Source organism: Haliaeetus leucocephalus, unplaced genomic scaffold, assembly GCF_000737465.1.
Source record: "Haliaeetus leucocephalus isolate CR32 unplaced genomic scaffold, Haliaeetus_leucocephalus-4.0 Scaffold722, whole genome shotgun sequence".
Classification (NCBI taxonomy): Eukaryota; Metazoa; Chordata; class Aves; order Accipitriformes; family Accipitridae; genus Haliaeetus; species Haliaeetus leucocephalus.
Window position 1 is genome coordinate 1,560,017 of NW_010973158.1, and position 11,943 is coordinate 1,571,959.

Genomic DNA, 11,943 nt, shown 5'->3' on the forward strand with positions numbered 1-11,943 from the left:
TTAATTCAGGAAAGAAACCAGATTTGAAAAACATAGCTACCACACTCTGTTCCGCATGAGTGTGATATTTTTATTCATTTGACATATGTTGCTTCCTGAACGGATTCAATGTATTTTGGCATTCCAGAACAAAACTGCTTTCATCGTGTTTGGCACTTCATGTACAATGCAGCCAGGAAGCCACTCCTTAGACTATGCAGCCATCTGCAGCAGATACCAAAGGTTTTTAAACAAGCAAGCTGCACTGCTGTAAATATGCAGTATTTCAATATACAAGAAAAGTTCTCATCTATTAACCAGACTCTACCTAATTGCCTGCACAAATTCAGGCAATCTGCCATACATAACAGTTCAGCACAAATGAAAACAGAAAGGGGGGGCAGGAAAAAAAGGAACTATTTCTTATCAGAAGATTCCTGGTTACTTCATTATTTTGCTTTCTAAATTGTGTGGTCCATATGACAAAAGAGCCCCTGATGTCCTGCTTTACATGCATTCCCCCAACAAAAGCAATTGCCCCAATTCCTACCTAAAACTATGATGGATCAAACAACAGAGGTCAGAAGAACACAGCACGCCCCAAACAGTACAAGACTCTCGGATACAAAGCAGGCAGAGGTTAGGTACATGGAAGGAGGAACCACACTCAAAACCCTCTACCAACTAAGATGGACAGACTGCCCAGAAAAACTGCTGCACCAAATCTAGACAGGTTACACAATTCAGTCTGTGATAACAGGAACACAAATGGAAACACATTCACAGATCAGAGTTCAAAAAAAGAGGACTGCATGTGGATATGTGTATTCATTCCCCATTTTGGGACTGTTAGATTTCAAAACCACATATCCTACCAAAAAACACACATAAAGATGGATCCTGACATTTAAAACACTATGCAGTGCCCTAATTAAAGTCACTACTTAAAGAAGTAGCATATACAATTGGATTTCCATTTTACTTCAGAATACTTCCCCCTTAAAGAACACTTCTGTCTCTGTCTTGTAAGCATTACTCACTTCAACAAGCTAGTTTGTTTTTTCCTTTTACATTTGTTTAGTACAAAATGCAGTACTAAAACCAATAAGCCTTTATTTATAATGCAGCTTTACAAAGAGTTTTACTTTAATACACCTTTTTCACTGCTATGATAAGGAACAGCCCTGTTTCTATAAAGGCCTAAAGTTTAAAAAAAAAAAAGTCAGATTCTTCCAGATTCTAAGCATCTTCTCCCTCTAGTTTATACAATAATTATGACACACATTAGCTCAACATTATTCTCAGCAGGTTTAACAGTTACCATCCTGGGGCAAATAAAGGAATCCCTGAACTGTACCTCTTGTCTTCCTCTACATTCATTTCACAACTGATACATAAATCCTGTTCCATTCCGATTAGTTGTTCACAATTCTGATGCACAAGAATTACTCTTCTTTGCATTAACTGTGGTTCTAACCACAAGATTCTCCACATCTCCCATGTGGCTAAGCACCATTATTCTTGTCCTCTATCTATTCAGTTTTGCTCTCACAATGGTAGTTTGATTTTTGTCAACTTATAATCTCTTTTCATTCCCAACACATTAATGAAACATTTAAGCTAATATTTTCATACTAAATTATTTTTCTCTTTACTTAGTGTTGTGTTCCTCTAAGCCAACAGATGATAATTAAAAAGAAGAGCTGTTATGTTATTTTTATTTTACTACATCAGGCATTTTGGAGATCAGACAATCAACTATTATAACAAAATTAACAGAAGGCTATTCTTGAATGGTTTCCAAGGTATTTTTGCCTCTGTAGATAGGGAAGAACGATAGCTTACTGCTTATAATAAAAATTTTAAGAATTACTTGGAATTTAGGCAATTATATTGAAGTAGAGTTTCTCTTAAAGTGCTGTTATCTACATAGTTAATTCACTATCTAAAGTGAAAAAACAAGTTTTTCACCTGACAGGAGGTTTAAGTTGAACTAAGATTCTTCCTTCCTGTGACAGTGCAAATTATAGCCTCAAAACTGAATTCAAAGTTGATTTAGTAATAACCCAGCTTAAAGTGTTACTTAACTTCTGACATCCTGTGCTTTCTAGCAAGAGAAAAAAAAGGTATAATACTACTTTGACACTACTGAAGTAAGAAGTGGGACAGTGCCATGCTGATTTGCTATTAACCTGTCAGCCTCTTTCTCAGAATAGGAAAATGGAACTGAATAGCACAATGTAGGAATATCAGAAAATTTCATAACTATGATTTCAAATAATTTGAATTGTCCAGTGCCTACTTCCCTTCAGACTTCTCGAAGATTAAAAACAAGTTAATACAAGTTTGGGGAAAATGAGTAACATTCTGATTTTGAGTGAAGGTTATTCCTCTGTAGATATTTCATACTCTGAAGCCAAAATTTAAAACTTTGTCAAGATTTAACACAAATGGAATGATGGATGATCTATGGATTTAAAATGAGCAAATTTTATTTCAGTGGAAATAGGCAGGGACTCACTCCATCTGGGACAGAGAAGAGAAAGTGAGCACTGTTTTAAAAGTTTTGTTTTGGTTGTTGATTCTTGATCAGCTTTTGTTGGTTCTTGATCAGCTGGTTTATGTACAGGAAGAGAAGAAAGGGGATGAGAAAAAAGTATTGATTAAAGAGGTGTTTCTCTCCCATCCCATCACAATTTCTTTTAACCTGCTCCATTGACAGCACCATAATCTTTGCCTTAAGGCGTCACAGCCTGCTGCTGCAAAACCAATTCAGCAACACTAATGTCATGAAAGACTACAATACATTTCAAATCTTGATAATACCTCTCTCACAGATCCCACAAATTTCCCACAGGAAAATCCCACAGAAATGTTTGCCTGCTCTACTGTCTTTCTCTAGTAAGAGCAGCATTGCAAAAGCACACAGGAATGCCATCATCCTCAGCACTTCTGCTTTGCTTCAGTAAAGCAAGACAAAATAAGTGCTCCTTGAATAATAGAGGAGGTCACCCAGAAAAATACAAGCAGAAGAGTAAATTATTCTCATCTAAGTCTATTAAAATATATTTTAAGTCTATCTTGCTTTTCTAGTACTTGTATTGTTTGTATTTTCATTTATTGAGATGAAATCTCTGGTACTGGACCCAAAGCATTAACGTCTAGATTAAGAATAATGTCCTGGAAGAACAGGATTTTCTAAGAGTCACAGAAAGCTCCCTCCCTCACAAAACATTGTTCAGAAAAAAAAGTCTCCTAAAAGACACAAATAAGATGCACTATAGTTAAACAATAGTATAGTAAAATAGTAAAGCTCTGATAGTTTCTCCTTCCCCCGTACCAACATTTCTGATCTTATCCATCAAATCAGAGCCAGACGGCTTGCCAAATTCAGAGTTCCAACTGATTTCCCCTTCCTGTCACATTCCCAGAAAGGATGGAAACACATAGGTTTAACCATCTTTTTCTCCTCTTTCTGCTTAGAATTGAGTCCTTACCTTAATTGTTACCTTGTTTTTAATAGTTTCCCAACATACATATGTGAACCAACAAAAGTGAGCTTAAAGTAAAATCTAGGTTTGTTCCAAATATTTTTTTCTAGCATTCTACACTCCATTCCCTCTGCCTCTAATTCCTCCCAGAAGATCTACTAAAGAATTTATGAATTATTTAGAATAAATCACCCTGTGTAAGTTTACTAAAGCACAACTGAAATAAATGGTATAAAGGCTGGATAGCTATAAATCAGAAAGCTGTGAACTTTTGAATTTTCTCCCTCCGTGATGAACTTTATTGCTGATGAACTTTATTGCCAACCCCCCAAAAATATACAGCACCTCAGAAATTAAATGACCCACAGCTCCAGGGTTAACATAACCTATGATTACGTGGCCAGAAATAACCCAAAATGAGTATGTTCTCCTAAAAGGAGCTAACTACCAAGCTGATATTCCAGGTCACCACAGTCTAATCTGCCACAACAAGCAAACATACCAGCAGCAGAGTATCAGTGCACATCAACAGCTGTCTGCACATTCATCTCCTCCTTCAGGTACACCTACCTCATAGGCCAAATAGAAACTAAGTAAATTCAACACCTTCATAATATACTCTGTAACATGAGCATGGAAAGTGAGTACAGAGCAATTCAGTCACTGAAAGATTTAGACTACTATGCTGCCATACTTTGCAGTTTACTTTTACTGAAAATACAGGCCTTGACCTTGTAAATACTTATGCAGCCAAGCTTTTTTGTTTGTTTTAACGACAAGCATGCATAAGCACATAGAGACTATTAAGCATAACGTTTCCGTACAGGAAAAAAGCTCTGTAATTTGCGTTAGAACTATTATTTAAGAGTTCTCCGATACCCAGTTTCAAATATAAACCTCCATCCCAACCTCAGGGCTACCTGTAAGTAAAGACAGAAGACCTGCAGTAATTTGATCAAATTACTGACAACTGGGTTGATCTTCTAAACCACCATTTCTCCTCCCAGGGAGAGTAATGCCAGGATGACTAGTCACGTGTGCAGCAGTTCTCAAAAAGTATCTTAGTAGCCTACCAGAAGTCTTCCAGTCAAGCCTGGAAACACTCTCCACGATCCAAACACCTAAGATGACATCCATAGTAATTTTAGAATCATAGGATCAGTTAGTTTGGAAAAGACCTTTAAGATCATCGAGTCCAACCGTTAACCTGACTCTACCAAGTCCACCTCTAAACCACTTCCCTAAGTGCCACATCTACACATCTTTTAAATACCTCCAGGGATGGGGACTCAACCAGTTCCCTGGGCAGCCTGTTCAACGCTTGACAACCTTTTGAAGACATTTTTCCTAATGTCCAATCTAAACCTCCCCTGGCGCAACTTGAGGCCATTTCCTCTCATCCTATCACTTGTTATTGGGAAGAGACCAACACCCACCTTGCTACAACCCCCTTTCAGGCAGCTGTACAGAGCAATAAGGTCTCCCCTCAGCCTCCTTTTCTCCAGGCTAAACAACCCCAGTTCCCTCAGCCGCTCCTCATAGGACTGGTGCTTCTAGACCCTTCACCAGCTTTGGACACACTCCAGCACCTCAGTGTCTTTCCTGTAGTGAGGGGCCCAAAACTGAACACAGGACTCGAGGTGCGGCCTCACCAGTGCCCAGTACAGGGGGACGATCACTTCCCTGCTCCTGCTGGCCACACTATTTCTGATACAGGCCAGGATGCCATTGGCCTTCTTGGCCACCTGGGTACACCACCGGCTCATATTCAGCCGGCTGTCAACCAGCACCCCCAGGTCCTTTTCTACCAGGCAGCTTTCCATCCACTCTTCCCCAAGCCTGTAGCACTTCATGGGGTTGTTGTGACCAAAGTGTAGGACCCAGCACTCGGCCTTGTTGAATCTCATACAATTGGCCTCGGCTCATCGATCCAGCCTGTCCAGATCCCTCTGCAGTGCATGCCTACCCTCAAGCAGATCAACACTCTCACCCAACTTGGTGTTGTCTGCAAACTTACTGAGGGTGCACCTGATCCCCTTGTCCAGATCACTGGTAAAGACATTAAACAGAACCGGCTCCAATGCTGAGCCCCAGAGACAACCACCTGTGACTGGCTGCCAACTGGATTTTAGATAACTGAACCTGTGACGACATTCACAGGCATCTGGCATTGCATTTCAGACATTTGTTCAGATGTACTGATGTAGCTGGAAGCAACTATGCCCTCTCCTCTCCTTCTTAGGAGGGTTGGAAGTTTTGGAAGATATGTACTGAAAACCTCCAAGGACAAGGAGGGCAAGGAACGCTGAAGAAATAATTTCTGCAACTGTACTAAACTCATACACCACACTATGGTACAGAGGACTAAGGAGGAACACGAAACTTTTCTTCCAGAACGGAGAAAATGGAGCCTCCTATGCAGCTGCTATGGGAACCTCTCATGCCAACTAGAGTTGAAAACTGATGAGAAGGCTCCAAAGGCAGCAGTAAAGCTCAAAGCACAGTACTTCAGACACCAAGACCATCCTTCTGCAGCTACCTTTAACACACTTACAGAACGTCAAATATTTTGAGTTTAGTTATTAACACTGGAGCTTTCCCCACCAAGGGGAGTAAAGCTCTGGCCAATTCACAGGGAAATATCACCCATTCCAAATTAACAGTTAAATTATAAGTGTTTCATTTCAAGTATTTGTAACTTTTACTAACACTTCAAACCACTTTAGAGCTGCTTCTACTCCTAAAGCTAGCCCCAGACAACTGACACAAGCAGCAGCCACTGAGCACTAGAAGCTCACAGGAAGACAACTATACCCCAACCGTCTACTTCTGAAGTGCAATTTTAAGTTCAAGAGAACACAAAACTCAACACTCCTAAAACAAGTATTTCCTTCCTACCTGTTTGTTCCCAGAAAGGAAATTCTACTCAAGCAGCTGCAGTCTCTCCCACTGAAGTATATGATAGTCCAGAACAGTCAGGCCATTCACTACTTGGACCACGTGTATGTATCTCTGTTCATTCCACCCCAGTGAACTTCATGATGGGGTCTACAAGATATGAAGCACAGCACTGTACGTATTGAACTATACAAACTTGGAGAATTCAGTGTGCTTAGAAGACTTTTTTGTTTGGAAAAGGAGCTCATGCACCCAGCGAATTCCGAACTGATCACTCTGAAGATACTGATCTACAGTTTCTTCCAGTGATTCTTCTCACAGTGTGCATCTAAATATGGGAATCTTAAAGAATGTTTGCTTTTAGCAGTTGTCTTACTTTGCATATATAATACAGCCTTATGCTTGCAGAATTCAATTATACAAAAGCCTGAAACAAAAGTTTGAGGAACCATAGTTCTATTTACAAAAGATGCAAAAGTATATAATATCGTATATTTAAAAATTGAGAAACTATGAAAAAAGTTATGCATTTTGGAATCACCTTCTTTCTGGTAGCTTTGGTCTTACAGGGACAGAAGTTGTCCTTACTATCGTAAGTAATCCTTAGGGTTTAGCCTGTGCCTAATCATTGGACTGATACAGAACACAGGAAGGCACAAAACATTCCCCTGCCTTCCTTAATCAACGTTCTGTACAAGACTTGTTACCTAATGTTTTCTTGGCCATTTTCATGACTATGGGCATCCCATTCATTCTCTTCTGAAGTGGCTAAAGAGGGGAGGAGAATACATATTCTCTTATCTAACAAGGTTGAGCCTTCAAATGCATGAAGCTCCAAAGGCTTGGTTACTTTCTGACATTATTACAACTTCCAGGACAGCCACAGCAGCCAAGATCATTCACATTGTCCTCAGACTTTGCTTAATCATCACTTTTTGTTCCTATGTATAACGATCGCTTAGTATCAAGTATCTACAAGTTAGTTCCAGATACAGAAAGAACTAATCTACTTTTCAACTTAAACTACCCTAAGGAAGCTAGTCACAATGCTGATGTTCTCCAACATAAGTACACTTCAGTTTGGTTTCACTAGACCAAATGAAGAGGTTTGTTTAGGTTTATTTCTCAATTATGTGAAGTCACAATGTATTTTTAAAGGTGGAAGGTGCAATTTAGCATTGAAACATCATGCTTTTGTATCACCTTCAGGGGAAGTACAGGTGAAACTAAACAGAATAATAAGCCAAATGCCCATATTGAAATTTAAGCATCAGAGAAACAAGTATCTTAAAAAGAAGTGGTAACTAATGAGGGAGAGCAGCAGAAAAAGCAGAATTATCCCAAGATTAGTATATAATAAAAATACCACCAATTCCAGCATAGCAATACTCGGTTTTTCCATTTTTCTTAGGCAGAAGATGGGATTTATAAATCTCCCTAAATCAGCATCCTTACTTTGAAATCTTACCATTTATAAGGTTTTACTCACAATACATGAACATTATATTCTTAATTAGAAATTAAGGCTGTATTTCAATAAAGTAATCTTTTTACAACAAAAAATCCTTCAAAAAACCCCATACCTATCTTGTCATTAGAGCAGTCAAGTTTCTCAATGTATCACCTGTTCCCTTATAATCCTAAACTCAATAGAATTGCTTAACAATTAATTATTACTAAAGTACACCAGGCAGTGTTATTTAGGCCCGCTAATTTTTACCGATATTTACTCAGCAGGAGACAAGTATGCCAGCTGTGCTGATACAGTGGGCTCTCAGCAGCACACTGCAGCTGGTCCCCAACAGATGAAGAGAACTATAAGAAATGCAGGAAATACGTTTGAAGCTTTCACAAGCCCCCATCCCAACGAAAAAAGTACTTTTTGTCCAGAACTGGACCAGAGTCTGCCGTGCAAGCAGCCAAGAACTGTTCACAAGATAACCACAGCACTAACAAAAAGATATTCCCTATGCATTCAAAACATTAAGCAAAATTCTTACAATCAGTTAAACTTCTAGAAGTTGTAGAAAACGTAACCTATACCTCACAAGTGTGCATTGGACTTCACAGATGTTCCGAAGACACTAAGCTAGCCATGTAACAGGTTACCACAAACACTGCACTTTCTAAACATGTGGGGCAGTGGCGGGGAGGGAAGTGGGGAGAAGTTACAGACTCTTTACTGCACAAACTGATAAACATGTTACCTTCAGTGTTTCCATTCTGATGTGAAAAGTGTTGTCTGACATACTGTTTTACTTACTCTCAGAGGCTGACAAGGTAAAATAGCAATGTTTCTAAATGTTCATTTCCCAGATAATTCACATTTAACTACTCATATCACCTGTCACCATCAACATTTGTATGCTTACGTAGAAATACAGTCTACTATTTTCATATACGTAAGAGTAGCTTTTCCGTCAACTCAACTAGTTACTCATTCGGAAAACATTAGATTTGCAATTCCTCTATGTGGAGTACATGTCGGACCCTCCTTTAGCAGATCAGGTTACTCCACAGGGAGAATCTGCTGAAAAGATGACGTATCAGCCATTTGATCTTTACGTAACATTTTCCCTAAAAGATTTTCCTTTTTGCTTGGGAGCAGGAAGGACAAAAACAAAACAAGAAAACAAAGCAGACAGCCAGTGATTCATTATACCCCTACAGGAAAGCTGAGTTGAGGAATTTGCTCCCATCCCGTTCTATTTCCAGAACCTACTGCTAACATGCTACGTATAAGGTATGTTACATATGTGCAAGCTTCTCCTTAGCTTTGATGTTCCAAGCATGGCTCTTCATGCCTGGGACTACAGACTCTGAACGAATTCTATCGAGGACAAATCATAACCATCAGCTGGTTTTCTTACACCACCAGCTTAATACACTGTGCAACTTTCAATCCATAATACTTTCTCCACGGAGCCCCCTCATCATTTCTATATGAATGTGATATGCAAATGGATACCCTATAGAGCACTACATTTACACCAAACATTATCTACTGGGCAGCTTATTCATAAGACAAATCTATTCATATTTTTACTAACATGATAATCATCATAATCATATTCCATAGTACACCATATGCTGTAACTTCTAGCTCTTTGATTGCAAGCATACCTACTTAAAATTACTGATGTTTACTTGAGCTTAATTTAATTCATGAGCATGGAACAGCCAGGTCAAAATAACATTTCCCCAAGCCATTGACATGTACCTATGAAAGTGTTGTTTGAAGCAACATGAGCTACCACATGTATACTTAAAGCACTTTATTCATAATACAAATATCAGCGTCAGACTGATTTTTAGTTGAGATGGTTGATCTCAAGAAAGAATACACTCCTTCATAACCCCTAAACTATGTTAATGACTTGAATGGCATTCTATGATATAACCATTAGCTGTAAGCAGTACTGAATTACACTTTCATCAGTAAAAAGGGCCTTATCCATAGCTACCATGGTGACAAAACACTAGCGTAAAAAGTTGTGGCTCCACTACAAGGATCTATTCTTCTACATGGCATTGAAAAATATCAAGTGCATCATGAGAAACACAAAAGGTCTGAAAAGAAACAAAATTGCATCCATTATGAACATAGTGGTTTACAACTAAATTTGTCATGCACTGCTACAATTCCCCACCCCCCCCTCCAAGAATCTCAAGTCATTATTGGGACTGAAACACTGCTTTGGAAAGTGATCGTTCTTTGTGAAAGGATTACTCTATTTAGACTTCATTGCTTTTCTGCCAAGCATCAGCCATATAAGGCAACCGAAGTTCACTGCCATTTATTTTGTTCAGCCCTTTCTGATGCCTAAGAATGACCCTTACTGCTGCCTGGAAAGGTAAGTCCATAAATCACAAGCCAAATAATTTACTTGTTATCAGCCATAGAAGCCACTTTAGGTCAGTTAAATGTTAACATTTTTCCTCACTGTATATCAAACGGACGGAGTTGGACTAATAACTTTTTCATCAAACACTACATTACTTGATGCTGTTAAAGAACTACATATGTAGGAGTGTTAAAAATTCTGCATAGAAATTACTTTGTTCAAGCCTCACAAATACCACCACATCTCAGACGCTTGAGAGACTAAAGCACACACATCCTATCTGACCAACACGCTGCGTTTGAGTTTGACAAACAGGAACAAAAATTTAAATAAGCTAGCACAGAGCTATGGCTTCTAGCTCATTTTGAACATTCACAATACAAGAAATTCCTTGCCTTCACAAAAGAACTAACCAATAATTGCCTCTTTGAGGCATGTGAAATGAATCTGTGGTGAGCAATATTGCTTTCACTATATGCAACTAGTTAGCTGGCGTTAACTTAACAAGCACCAGCAGTACAAAACCTTACACCAGAACTTCACATTTAGTTTCCCCTCCAACAGGTTCAAACGGGACTCCTTTCAAAAATGATAAAGCAGAAAATGGTCATCAAAACCAAACTAGGCTACATTAACTTGGAGGCTCAACTGCACAAACTTTTAAGAAGTCCACCACTAGCTAGCTTTTTTATTTTTCTTAATGGAGTTCTTAAGATAAAGTTTGCAAGGATCAAAATGCAACACAGACCTCTCCTATACAAGCCGAAAAACATGCAGTCCAGCTCGTCATCCTGAGGACAGAGAAGGGTCGGAGGGGAGGAAAAGAGGTGGTGGCAGCAGTCGAGGGGCAAAACTGCGACAGCATTTACAGAGGACATGGAGATCTCATTTTTATAAGGAAATCTAGCATCTGCCTTGAAGACCAGCCAGACACTAACCGATATTCCAGAAAACAAGGTGAAAGATAAACAAGAAACGGCAGACACAGGCAGCGCCAACCCTCAATATCTTCCGATTAAATAAAAGATACTACCTCCTTTAGGACTTTCTTATTTCCTGAGAAGTTAATTATACTCGCAGGGTTAGCAATCGTCTTGGAAGGTAAGGAGATGAAGCACCAGAGTCACGGAGTCGAGCAGTTTCAGTTCAATACCTTCACCGACCGAACAAAGAAACTTCTGTGCCTGAAGAGCTTAAAAACTTTCGGTCTCCCCAGACTCTTTCCTCAGCCTCCATGAAACCAGCGACTACGTTCACAGAAACAGCATTTCGGCGAGAGGGGGAGAAACACAAACGACAGCTAAGCTACGGAAGGCGAAAACACAGAAAAATAAAGGCCAAAAACAGGATATCAAAATGAAGCGTGAAATCCGTCCTTTCTCCCCACCCCCTTCGGTAGAGGAAGGATTTTTCTGTTGCTGCTGCTGCTGCTCCCCAAGCCTTCTCCATTTAATTTACCTTGTCCGTCGGGCGCCTAAACAAGATCCAGCAGGCAGGAGTTTCTTCCGACCCCAAGGAAATATATTAAATCCAATCGAGTTTTCTTCTCGTTAAGGGGCAAGGGAAGAGAGGAGAGGAGAGGAGGGGGGGGGAGGGAAAAAAAAAAAAAAAAAGATGCAACAGCTTTCGACGAGGACGGGGGCGTTCGCGGAGCGTGCGACGTGCGTGTGCACGGGGGGAGGGCGGCGGCGGCGGAGCGGGGCTCCTCCCGGCCCCCGCGCCAGGGTCTG

The 11,943-nt window shown here is 39.8% G+C and overlaps 1 protein-coding gene across 4 annotated transcripts in view; it reads right to left on the minus strand.

The window, feature by feature from the left end:
* The window catches only part of ERBB2IP (erbb2 interacting protein), a 126,271-nt gene extending 114,500 nt beyond the window's left edge, over positions 1-11,771 (minus strand). For 3 of the 4 annotated variants that reach the window (XM_010580515.1, XM_010580514.1, XM_010580513.1), the window contains exon 1: positions 11,672-11,771. The gene's annotated coding sequence lies outside the window, so the exon portion shown is untranslated. Of the gene's footprint in view, positions 1-11,246; positions 11,335-11,671 lie in introns of those variants that run through there. The other variant, XM_010580512.1, reaches the window with a different exon arrangement.
* Between the last annotated feature and the right edge of the window lie 172 nt (positions 11,772-11,943).